Raw genomic sequence first — 13,460 nt, forward strand, 5'->3', positions numbered from 1 at the left:
CTCTCCTCTGGAGAGAAGGAAAAATGCTGCCAAGGCAAAAGCAAGATAGAAGGGTTCCGGGAATGTGCTATGCAGGATTTCTTTCTGGAATCTCTGTGTGTTCCCTTTTGGTCATTGGAAACCCGTGGGAAGGGAGCTTGCCTCCCCGGAAACCTGTGTGGCACACAGCATGGCTGTGCTGTGGCTCTCTAAAGGTAATAATCTATGCTAGACTCTCAAATGAATGACTGAAACGGTTCCCCTAATGACAATTATAGGCTCTTCCCCCCCCCCCCGAGCTTTACTGAAGTATAATTGACACATAAAAATGGTATATATTTAAAGTGCACAATGTGATGGTTTTACATATATATACACACACCCATATATATGATATATATGTACATATGTACATATTGTGAATTACTACAATCAAGGTAACTCACATACCTGTCATTTCACATAGTTACCTTTCTTTTTTTTTTTTTTTGGGTGGTGAGAAAACTTAAGATTTGCCCCCTTAGCAGTTGATCTCGTAAAAGTGGAGAGCAGAATTGTGGCAGCCAGGAGATGGTATGGGGGGGGGCATGAAAATGGGGAGATGTTGGTCAAAGGGTATACACTTTTGGTTACACAGGATGAATGCATTCTGGGAATCTAATGTGCAGCATTGTGGCTCTAGTTAATAATACTGTCTCGTATACTTGAAATTTGCTAAGAGACTAACTGTTAAGTTTCTCACTGCAGGGTCCTTTTTTCATTTCAGCATATTGCCACTGTTGGCAAGTGTGGTCTTGGGTTAGTGGTCACTTCTCCACTCTCCTCATTCTTTACTCTAAAGCTGCTTAGAGATGGCTTGCAGGGGCGCCTGAGTGGCTTAGTCGGTTAAGCATCCTACTTCGGCTCAAGTTATGATCTTGCAGTTTGTGGGTTTGAGTCCTGGGTTGGGCTCTGTGCTGACAGCTTGGAGCCTGGAGCCTGCTTTGAGTTCTGTGACTCCCTCTCTCTCTGTCCCTCCCCTGTTCTCTCTCTCTCTCTCTCAAAAATAAATGAACATTAAAGAAAAAGAAAGATGGCTTGCAGTGTTCTGCAATTGCAAAATCATAGTATCATTGTCAGAGGGTTCTGGGTCAGAGGACTGACTATATGTTGATCAGACACATAGAATTAGCTTTCCAACTTATACAAAAACACTTACTTCTGAGAGACACCATAGTGGTAGAGTAGGCCAGTGACAGGCTTCAGCTCAAATCCAGTTCTGCCACTTATGATATGACCTTGGGCAAGTTAAGTTTCCCTGTGAGGGTTTCATGGGCCATCACCTTTACAAAGAAGGTTGTACATACTACATACAATAAACAGTAGCTGTTGCTATTACTATACGACTACTATTACTATTACTATTACTAACTCACAATGATAGCCAATGTTTATTTTTGGGGAGAGGAGAGATTGGATGTGTCCTCTGGACACTATGCAGGGTTAAGTCTGCCCTTTTAGTAACAGTGCTGGCTCTGTCCGCACTTGGCCTTTTAGAGCTATATTTTGACAACTGCTCAATTACCCAGATAGCTGAAAACTATGTCAGCCATGGTCCCTATGCATTATTGATGTTGGCCCTTTTCTTCCAGCTGCATTGCACGGTCCCCGTCAGCGGAGAACAGGAAGGGTATTCTCTCTCTCTTGTGTCCCTTGGAGGCAGGCCAGAGTGGAATCCTGCTCCAAAATGTTACTTCCCTTCAAAGGTGAAAAGCATGAGTCACATCTGGTCGTCCCCGTGGGTTATTTCTGCGCCGCCCCTCCTCCGCACCGCTTCCCCTCCCTGCACCATTTCACGGGTGATTAAGGACAGGCAAGCGCACTCCGCTGGGAGTGAGGTCAGAGCCGGTGGTGCAAAGAGGGATTTTCCTTCGCTTAGCAAACACCCGGCGACGTCACGGAGCCTCCGGGACGCTATCAATTGCTGCGGTGAAAGCGCCTTCTGACGGGATATTGATTTGGCGCGATGGTTAGCAGCAGCTGGGTCAAATGGAGCCTGTTCGCCGCCGCGGGGTTCTGGCCGCCTTGGTGGACCTGGCCTCGAGAAAAGCGTGTCCCGAATGTTTGCAAATGCCAGACGAGATGGGCTCAGCCCTAGCACGAAATGACGCGGCGCCAGGCTGCTGCCAAGATGCCCAGAATAATGCGTTCACATGTACTTTTGGAGAGCAGACTCTGATAAGCACTCAAATTTAAGCACCTGCTTAATTGGGTTTAAAAAAGGGAGAGAAACAGAAAAGTCCCATCACTACATTTTCAGAAGTTATTATTATTTTTTACATCTTAAAATTTCCGTAGCTTTTTTAAGGAGTGGTTTTCTTTCCTTCCTCCCTCACCCACCTCCTTTCCTTTATGTTTTAAATGGTTTATGATGATGCATTTATTAGTCGTGGTTTCCAGGGCTAGATAGTACCTGTGGGAGGTAGGCTATCATTGAAATTTTAATCCAATTTATAATCAGGTTGAATGATGTTAAGTCTCCCTGCTAATATTCTGACATAAGCACATTTTCATTTGATGAGAATTTTGTTTCTAAGAGCCATAGTTATCAAATAAAGCTAACTAGGTGACCAGTATAAATGACCAGCCCTCTGTCAATAAACCTTAACCAAGTTTGACTTTGCTATGGGAGGCGGAGGGAGGGAGGAAAACGTCATGCATTAAAACTTCCTCTCTGACCAGCTGGTTCGGGTACTTAGTTAGAGACAGATAAACCCTGCAATAAATGAATATGAAATGTGGTCCCAAGTCCCAGGCAATAGTAGCATGTTTAGGCATTGCTTGGAATTCGATCTGGCAGAATGGTTTCTGATGGATTGAGTCATATATAGAATAAGAGTATATGGGAAATTATTACTCTGATCATTAAAATTGGAACCTCCATGGCAAAGGAGACTTATTTCTGCACAGGATGCAGAGGGTACTTCTGCTACATTGCATGGATGGGTGAGGTGGGGACTGATTTTCACAAACGCTCTTTGTGCTCGAGATGGGGACAGGAAGCATGAAATGAAATCTTTGTTACCTAGAGACTGATGTGGAAGGCTGTGTTTAGTTTGCCCACAGTGAAAGCCAAATGGCTGCTAAGAGCATCTTCACTGACTTCATTGGAGCTATTTTGAAGGACTCAGCACCCTTTCTTCTCAATGCTTTGGTTTTAAATTCTCATGTGCTTCTGAAATCCCATTGAGGGGAATAACTGTCATTTCTTCACTGATATTTCTTCATTCCAAGCAGTGGAGTAGCCACAGAACAATCTATATTTGTGGGAGTCCACCCAGTTCCGTGGGGGTACTGGTGGCACACAGAGCTTTTAGAGTCTCTGGCTAAGATTTGCTTTGCATGCTAATTACTTTTAAATTGTGCCCATATGTTTCCATTCCTCTCCATAAATGAGGTCCCACTTCCTGCTTTTAGGAGTCTGTTTCTATCTCAGAATTAGAAGTGTAAGTATATGTAACTCCTGATGAGTCCGTCAGTCTGTATGTATGAAGAAGGAGCCTTCAGGGTCTTTTTTTTATTAGCATGAATCTGTCAAAAGCATATTAGTGGAAGGCATTCATGGAGACGTTATTCTTTTATTCTCCCGAGTCTTAAAAATCCTTTCACTTCTGGCAATCAGAGGGACTAGAATGGGCCATTTAGATATCCCAGAGAACAATTTTGAAGATGCTGTCCAGGAGTATTTCCCCTCATTTCCCTTGTATCCTCAATCACACAAAAGGTAACCTTTCACTTATCTGCAAGTAAAGCTGCCCCATAACTGAAAGTTAACCCTTTTTTATGCACCAAAATGCAACTTGGGCAGTGCCTTATTGCCTTTCCCCAAACAACCCCAAATTGTTTTGGTCTAGTTGAAGATTTATTTGTTTCCATGCCTCAGGTTTGCTCTTTGAATATAGGTCACATGGCAGGAATCATCTTGGACCATAAATGAAATAAATTTCACAGTCCTCTGAGAAGCACAGTTAGTCATGGGCCAATTGGCCTCATATGCCCTTGGGGACAGTGATGGACAGGAGACTTGTAATCTCTGCTCTCTGGGATGCTAGTCTAGTGAATCCTGTAGTAATGCTCCCAACAGGGAAATTAGTTCATCGTCACCGATTGAATTAGTTCGGTTTTGTCACTGTGGGTTTTGGATGTTGGAGTTCATGGGTCTAGAATCTCTCCTCAGTTCAGGTCACTTTTTGAGATTAGTTAGCATCTCTGATTAAGTCAGGGGACATTCTTACTCCTACCCAAACATTCTTCATATAGCAACGAGAGTGACCCTTTATAAACATATATCTCTTGGAATCCCTAAGTGATTTATCCTTGTACCTCAAGTGAAAGCCAGCCTTTATATCTGCCCACAAGGCTCTGCTATGGCCCCACCTGGCTGCCTGCTCCTCTCACCCCAGCCTACTCTGTCCTTTGCCACATGGCTCCAGCCACAACATAACTGCCTTCAATTCCCTGACCACTTCAAGCTCCTTCCTGCCTTAGAATCCTTGCATATGTTGTTCTCCATTGTCAGAAATGTTTTTCTCCTTCCTGTTAGCTGGATGAGTCTTGGCTCAGAAGTCACCTGCTTACAAAGGCCATCCTTAACCATGCAGGTGGTTTAAGATGGCTCTAAAATCAGTGTCATTTTCTTCTCTCTCCCTCAACCTTGGAAGGAAGAGTTTATTTCTCCTCCTGCTCTTGAATCAGAGCTAGCACTATGATTGCTTTAACCAACCAAATGCAGCGGAAGCGATGCTGTGCCAGTTCTGGGCCTGCCTTTGAGAGGACTGGCAGCTTCACCTCCCTCTCAGAACGCTTGCTCTTACAAGCCAAGGTCTCATGTATGAGTGAAACCATATTGGATAGTATAGCCCCAGTTGCAGACAGGACCCCAAACAACACTAGTGAAAGAACTGCCTGGTCAACCACCCAAATCATGAGGGAATGAAAAGTGGTTGCTGTTGTTCTGAGCCACTAGATCTTAGAGGGTGGTTTGTTATATAGCGGTAGTTGACTGATGCCAACCTATTTTTTTTAATTTTTTATAGTTTTTAAATTTATTTTTGAAACAGAGAGAGACAGAGCATGAGCGGGGGAGGAGCAGAGAGAGAGAGGAGAGGGAGACACAGAATCTGAAACAGGCTCCAGGCTCTGAGCTAGCTGTCAGCACAGAGCCCGACGCGGGGCTCGAACCCACGACCCGTGAGATCATGACCTGAGCCGAAGTTGGACGCTTAACTGACTGAGCCACCCAGGCACACCCCCAACCTGTTTATAAATAGGCCCCACCCTTGTTGTTTTCTGTACTGGACTCTGTTCATTTTCCTTTTTAGCACTTTTCACGACTTACGATGATCTATTTGTTATCTATTTCCCGATTTGCAGGCACTGGATTTTTTATTGACCACTGCATACCCACGATCATAGAATACCTACGACATAATAAGCACTCAGTGAGTGGATGAATTATAAAAGCCCTAGCATTTGTGAAATTCTGTCCGTATTACTGCTACCCCTCCCCTGCCCTGCCACAGAGACAAGAATCTGCAAATCTTTTTCTCTGGTGACAGTTCAAGAACAATTTTTGAAAGAAAGGTTTTTTTTTTTTAAAGTTTATTTATTTGTTTTTGTAAGAGAGTGAGATTGAGAATGAGAGAGAGAGAGAGAGAGATGGGCAGAGAGAGAGAGGGAGAGAGAGAGAGATGGGCAGAGAGAGAGAATTCTAAGCAGGCCCTGTGGTGACAGTACAGAGTCCAATGCAGGGTTTGATCTCATGAACTGTGAGAGCCTGACTAGAGCCAAAATCAAGACTCTGATGCTCAATGACCCAGGCACCCCAGAAAATTTTTTTTTATTCTTTATAAATTGTACTTGTTAAATCACAATTCTGCTTTGCACTTACCACACACCTGCTCAACAGACTTTAATGATTCCCTACTGGCAAGAGCATACAAGGACTAAGCTTTCCTATGGGAGGCCTGGCCCACCTCAATCTGCATATCCCACCTTTGCCTGTTGTCCCTTTCTTGGCCCCCCTACACCGGTCACACCAGATTCCTTGCATTATTGGGGCCACCACATACATTTTCACATTCCTGGAGTCTCTTTTCTCCAGCTTTTTCCTTCAGGAAGCCTTTGGCAAGGCTTATGCTTTTAGCGGGCCTTCCTTCTTCTTATCTGTGAACAAACCATTGAACTAAATCCTTGGATAGGAGCAGGAGTCATTCTTGAGATCCGTGAAGGAAGCTCAGGGCTAATGGAGCACCAGGACATGGCTTCTGGTCTTAGCTCTGCCACCATCAAGCGCTAGGCCTTGTGCACAGTTATCTAACCTGCTTGGGCTGCCCGCTCCTCTCAATGTAATTAGCAACTTCGATAAAAGGATTGCTAAGGTCCTTTTCAGCACTGAGGTTTTCCACATTCAAACTTGCTTTACAGTGATAGGAAGAACAACCCGCTGATTTATGTGCATTTGGGTCAGAATTTGGCTGACTGTAGCATCAGCAGTTTTACATGAACAAAATTTTCAATTTCATTAAAACAGCCAAGTTAATTCTGCTGGTTTGGCAGTGTGTTCTGAGAGGCAGAGTGACCACCAGGGCTGGGAGTCAGGAAGCCGTGTATTGTCGTGCTACCTGGCCACTAGCTGGAAGGTAGACCTGGGGAGGGAAGCCAACAGATCTCTTGGACCTGATCCACTTTATTTCTAAACTTGGGATAAAAATAATGTGTTTCACTTACTTCAGGGTTGTTTTGAGGAACTAACACACATAATAATGGCAGTACTTTGATAGGTCATTACCAAACTGTTATTGAAACGGAAATATTGAGGTATCTATTTATTGAGATAAAAAGTCTCCTTGTATTGGGTACCCTGCCCACTCCAAGGTACTATACCATTTCCAATTTCCTTCCTTTCATGTCCTGTTGGATGGGTGAGATGGTAGAGGAGTTATACTATGTTATGAGAGCTTTCAATGTTTAAGGTACTGGCCATGCATTTTTTTTTAACTCCTTACAAAAATCCTCTATGGGAGTTCTATTACTCAGGAATTTTTTGTTTGTGAGTGACAGAAATCTGATTCAAGATAGCTTAAATGAGAAAATATGGGGAGGAGGGAATATTTATTTTGTTCATATAACTTAAAAAGTTCATGGGTAGCTCTGGCTTCAGCCATAGCAGGATCAAGGGTCTCAAAGAGATTCTGTAACATTTGTTTCTTGGTGTCTTTAGCTTTTCTCTCTGTTTTTCTCTGTGTTGGTATCATTTTTCTGGTATATTTTCTTTCTACATGTTTAAAAAGATAACCCCAGGGCCAAGATAACCTCAGCTTTACAATGTGATCTCAAAGAAAGAACAAATAGATCCTCTCTCTCTCTTTCCCAGTGGCCACATCAAATCTTTCATAAAGAACCAACATTAGATCTCCTTTAGTTACATGGCTCCCTTGGACTGGTCCCTTTCTTCAGGGATACAGGGCGGATGGCCTTGATTGGCCAACCTAAGTGATATTTATAATAGCCAAATCTAGCCAGTGGTAGGATTCCAGGTTTTCCTGTAGCCTTTTCGGAGGGCCAAAAAAGCATGGCCCTCCCAGGGTCATGGCTTATCCCAGGCCAGGCTGTGGGTTTCAACCCAGGGTTTGTGAGAGATAAGAAGGGATCCAGAGGTCACTGAGCCCAACCCAGCCATGGCCAGAGAAGAGAAGTGTCATGTCCTAGGTCACATGTGATTCAGTGCTACCCTTAGCCCTTCACTTTGCCTGTACCAGCTCTGGTGGAAGCATCACATGAACTTGTCCTGCCAGAGCAACTGAAGGATCCTGTCACAGAGAGGGGCAGACACCAGCTCACATGCAGGTTACATGAGGTTAACACTGGCTCACACACAGGTTACACCCCTGAACTGGGACCCCATCCTGTTTCTTCTCCTGTCTCCTCTCCCCACCTCTCTGGGCCAAACTCTGGATGGTTGAGATGTTGGCTACTCAGAGCCCCATTTCAGATGGGCCTGGGAATGGGGGTCCTCTGTGCTTAGCAATTCACTACCTCTTCTCGCACTTTCTTTTTTTGGGTGGAGGTGGTTCCTGGGACAGGGTCTGACCCAAATTATAAAACTAAAATGAGAGGACTTCGAAGGGAAAAGCAGTGTGACTGTCACCTAAGAGGCCCTTCACCAGAAAGAGAAGCCAATAAGAGAGAAGACAATGTGTCCTATGGTTTCCATTGACAATATCGTCAGTGTCTCTATTGGTACTGTGTTATATGCTCTGGCTTACCTCTGGAATGAGTGGGAAGGAGAGGCTGATGTGCGTGGTGGCTGTTACTTCCGATATCCTTAATGCTTTTCTGGAATTCTCCCCCACCTCCTTACTGAGAGACTCTCTGGATGATGCCACTCCCATGTCATAAAAATTGTAACAAGGGCTCTGGTTTGCCTCATGAAAGTTAAAGGAAGCGGTCCTTATCTTGTAGCTGGAAGATAGGTGTTCATGGGAGATAATGCTGTGCTTTTTCTGATTTTATGTCTTGTCTTTGTGCATCTCTTCATTCTTCACAGGCTGAGGAGTTTGTTTGTATTTGATAGCCAGATTCCTCTTAACAGAGCCCTGGTTATCATTTGCCCCATGGTGTTGCACACGCCCATGGCAGATTCCTGGAGAGCTGACCTCCGTGTATGTTGCATTTTCAGGGCAGCAAGTACCCTTTACATGTGACCATGCCTTCCTCTGCCTCGAGCCATCCCCAGCTCCCCATCATCTGGAGAGAGCCTAAGTATCTTCTGTGACCACAAAGCCTGGCTGACCCTTTCAGCATTTTCTCCTGCCCTCCTTAGTCATGCCCTTAGAGTCAAGCCACATAAAAGTGTTCGTGAAGAGCTGCACACTGCACACCTCCTCATGTTTATGTGTTTCTTTTTGAGCAGTGTGGTCTTTCTGGAGTCACCTGCCTCCACCCATCTTCCATGTAAACAGCTTCTTCAGATCCATTTTCCTGATTCAGTTCGAATGTCACCTCTGCTATGTAGCCTTCCTAATTCCCCCCCAGTATCAGTGACCCTTCATCTGTGATCCTGAAGCCCTACCCTTTTTACTATATACACTTTTACTTGTCTTTTTATGTGTCTGCAAGGAGGTGGTATAACAAAGGGAAAATAACAGGAGCGTTGCTCTCTGATCTGGGCTTAAAGCCTGGCTCTGATACTTACTAACTACGTGTCTTTGCAAAAATGATCTGACGGTTGGGAGCCTCTTCTGTCTTTATGTGTAAATGGGCATGATGAACTCTTCTGAAGTGTTTTCTTGAGGATGAAACAACCTGTGGTGTGCTTAGGGTGGTGCTTGGCATATAGTAGTGTTCAATAACTGGTAAGGGTAGTGGTTGTGGTTGTTGCAATTATTATTGGGTTATGAGATCTTAGAGATGAAAGGGACCTGAGGGGTCATTCTTATGCCTACAAAGCCTGATGCCTACTCCCTTGCCTGATAGTCATCCAGCTTCACCTTGAACTCTGCCACAGACAGGGAACTAACTCACTTTCTCTCTGATCTTATGATGTAGAGGGGCTTGCTAGTACTTAGGCTAAGTTACTCTATGTCTATTTGGGGAAATATTTTATTATTTTTTAAAATAATTTTTTAAGTTTATTTTGAGAGAAAGAGACAGAGACAGAGAGTGCAAGTGAGGTAGAGGCAGAGAGAGAGGGGAGAGAGAGAATCCCAAGCAGACTCTGCACCATCAGCACAGAGCCTGATGTGGGGCTGAAACTCATGGACCATGAGATCATGACCTGAGCCTAAACCAAGAGCCAATACTTTACCGACTGAGCCTCCCAGGCGCCCCTATTTTGGAAATACTCTAAATTGGCAGTTATATTTGTGTATATATGTATGTGTGTCTGTATGTGTATGTACATTACATATTTACATATGTACTTACATATGTATATATACATATTTACATACGCGTATATATATTTAGTGATGCTGTTTCACCATATAAGATTTCCTAAAAAGTTACTGAAAAAGTTGAGTTAGGAAGTTACAATGCAAATTAACCTCCAAAGTAAAGTTAAGAGTGGCTTTGCATTTTCTTAGATCTTTTGTTTTTGGGTGGGTTGGCATCTGTTTATTGCTTGTCTCTGAGTGGAATGCCAGTGGAAATTGTGGCTTGTAATGTTGTTGCAACTATCAAGCATAGCCTGCCTGTGATACACAAAGAGAATAAAGTCTGAGTGACACAGTAACATGGGACATCTAAATGTAGTAATGCTTTCAGAGAGAAGACAACTTTTTATAATGTGGTTTAGAAACAACCCTGGGTTAGGAGCAAGAAATCCCAAGATGGTCTATGGTACCTTGGCCTCAGTTTTCTCATCTGTGAAGTGGGCGTATTTGCCACACAGGGATGGGATATAGAGAAGGAAGAGGTGGACCCTGTCCCTGAGAACTCCCCTTCCCCATTCAACCAGAGCACCTCTTTCTCTAATTTTTAAATATGAAGTAAGCATTGAAGTCCATTATAAAATATTATTCTAAATAAAATATTCTGTTGCCTAAAAAATTTCAACTTCTAAACCAGATTATCTTTAAGGCCCCCCCCACTCCAAAAACTATATAGCTCTGAAATAAAGTGATAGATCCTCACTAATTTTCGAATGCATGTTCAGTTTTAAAAAGTTTTTCATAATGAAACAAAATTACTTTTTAGAAACTTTTTAAAGGATAGTTTTTGTCTTCTCTCTCTGATGGGCTTAATTGTAGTGAACAATTATTCCTTTCCTTTTTCTTCCAAAATTTGCTTTTCTCTGACTTAATCCAAATCCTATCATACAAGGAAAAGGTCATCCATATTGTGGAGGGCAGGAAGATGAATATGTTTTATTATTCTCTTGTATCGTTTCATCCCAGGCCAGTCCTTGGAGAAACCGTGCCATAATTAAAATATGTTTTCAGCAATATGCATGTCCCTTTTCAGCAATTCCTTTCCCCAGTTCTCTCCAGATGACCTCATAGAATCATGAAGGCGGAACAGATGTAACAAATTTTTATGCCTAAACTCTTTACATTAATCCTGTGGAAAAGGGGACCCTGTGAGGGGAACAGATTTGTACTGGATACGGTAATGAGCCATAACTCAAACGCCGGTCTTTTCCAGGTCAGTTCATTTTCCAGTAGCTCTGGATAACCTCCTTGTGCTTTAGCTCACTTATAAAATGGGGATGATACTAATAGTATTCGCATCCTAGAGTTGTTGCTAGTATATGGGAGCATAGACCTTAGAGCTGTGCTCAGACTATAGAAAGTTTCAGATACCTGTTTGCTGTTATTATCATTACTACACTTCCATATTCTGATAGCAGGCTGCCCAAAGTGCACAGAGATGGAAACCTCATTTGGCAACTGTACGGCCTCCCATCTTGCATCCCGAAAACAAATTGTTAAAATAAAGTCTGTTTTCTTTTTAAACCTCCAGTTCTGCAGGTCACTGCTCCCTGCTGGGTGACATTGGGTAGGTAGTTGGTTCTTTTCAGATATATGAATATCTTGTTAACATGTTGGCTGCTAAATGCTCTCTTTGCCTGGTAGTGATGTGTTAACTCAGTGAGAATGTATGTGCTTCCAGAAAATCCTTAGGGACTGACTTTAATGAGGTGACTTCAGATTATGTGGCAGGTGAGTGTGTAAGTCCTTTTAAATCAAATAGGCCTGTCATCTCACCTTGAGGAAGATACCTTCTTCCACTGAAACGAATGGGGCTAGCCATGCCATCCCCATCACTCTCACCTCTAATTTCTGGAAAGTAAATGCCAACAACCAAATGGGTGAGCATTTAGGATTTAGACACTATCATTTCATTCCTTTATCAAGGTCGCATGCATGTAGCTTTACTTGAGCAATGAAGAAAAATGAGTTCCCACCTTTAAGTCTACCTTACTTTTGAGAAGCAGGCATATAACTAACTGATGGGTAGCCAAAAGATATAGGAAATGTGACTGAAAGAATCTAACTGCCTGTGAGGGAACTGTGGTTACAGGACAAGCTGCACTCAGAATCTCAGGAGCCCAGAGTCTCAACTTTGAAATGGCCCCAGGAAGTGCTGGTGGCTTCTTCTAGATGGGAGTTTGACCACCAGTTCTGTGATCTCAGGGCCACCATCATCTTGAGCCAGGATCTTTTCTTTTTCTGTCCGTGGTCTCTTAATCCCACCGCCCTTCCCAACTACATACTTGGGCCCATTTTTCCAGCGCACAGCGCGTCATTGACATTGTGAATGACCTAGGGGGAAACAGACGTTGCGCTGCCACTCTGTGGAGCTGAAAACTCTTTGCCAGTCTCAACGTCTGCTCAGCCATCGCCCTGCGGGAACCTCTGAAGGAATATGTGGAATCGGTGCAAACTCCTACCTCCTCACCGTTGGTTTCCATTTTCCTTTTTTTCCGCACCCTGGGTGGGGGCGGGGGGAGAAACGAAGACTCTCATTAGCAGGACCCTCTAAGTGCGATGTGTGGTTACTTTAGTCCTCACCAATCGCTTTAATATTTCAAAATGGAAGCGGCTCAAGGGCGGACGAGGAGGTGAGCCATACCTGAGAGCTGCCCGCACAAACTCCGCGGAAGCTCGCCGCGCTCTTCGGCCCACAGCCCCCCGGGCGCCAAGCCCGGGGCCCCCGGACTCGCGCGCGCGGCGCCGCGGGCCTGGTCTTGCGTGCGCCGGGGCGGTGCGCGGTGCGCGGGGCTCCGGGTCCGAGGCCAGAGCCCGGCGAGCCTCTGCCCCGCGGACGGCGCTGCCCGGCGCGCGCCCCTCCCTGCGCGCCCGCGGGTGTCACACCAGACGCTAGCCCCGGCGCGCTGACAGACGACTTTTCTCAGTTGTCACTTTTCTCGCTTGTCAGTGGAGCTGCTGGTAAGTGAAAGAAAACAGAGACGGGGCGCGAAGGCTGCGCGGCGGGGGTGGGGGCGGAGGGGGGCGGGACGGGACGCGGTGGGGGGAAGCCGGGGGGCGCCCAGGGCAGGGGGCGCGGGCGGAGCCCTGTGCGCGCGGCCTCGGAGTCGGAGCACCCCGCCCGCAGCGGCTCCCCCGGGGCGCATCCCCTCCCCTCCTCTCTCCCCTTCTCACTGTCTCCCCTCCACACTCGGTCCTCCCTTTCTCCCCCTAGTCCTTCAGCTGCCACAAGGTTCGCTTCCGTGGCTTTGTTTAAAAAAAAAAAAAATCCGAATAGGTCCGAGGTGCTTTCTCCTTGAGCAGCTGGGGACCATGGCCGGTTCCCGCAGCTGCCTCCAGGAGGCACCTGGGCCGGAGGTCGCCCGCGCTGCGAGCCGTGAGTCCGGGCTTGGGGGGCGCAGAAGGAGGAGCGCACGCAGAAAGTGACGGCCAAGGCGCGCGGTGCGCGGCTGGGGCTCGAGGGCTGGGCCGGCGCGGAGGCGGGGAGGGACGGGCGAAACTCTCCCAGCC

At 45.5% G+C, this 13,460-nt stretch overlaps 1 protein-coding gene across 1 annotated transcript in view; it reads left to right on the forward strand.

The window, feature by feature from the left end:
- The window catches only part of PDE1C (phosphodiesterase 1C), a 519,825-nt gene that overhangs the window by 196,335 nt on the left and 310,030 nt on the right, over window positions 1-13,460 (forward strand). The gene's annotated exons all lie outside the window — the stretch shown is intronic.

Source organism: Hyaena hyaena, unplaced genomic scaffold (genome assembly GCF_003009895.1).
Source record: "Hyaena hyaena isolate Hyena2069 unplaced genomic scaffold, ASM300989v1 scaffold_387, whole genome shotgun sequence".
NCBI lineage: Eukaryota > Metazoa > Chordata > Mammalia > Carnivora > Hyaenidae > Hyaena > Hyaena hyaena.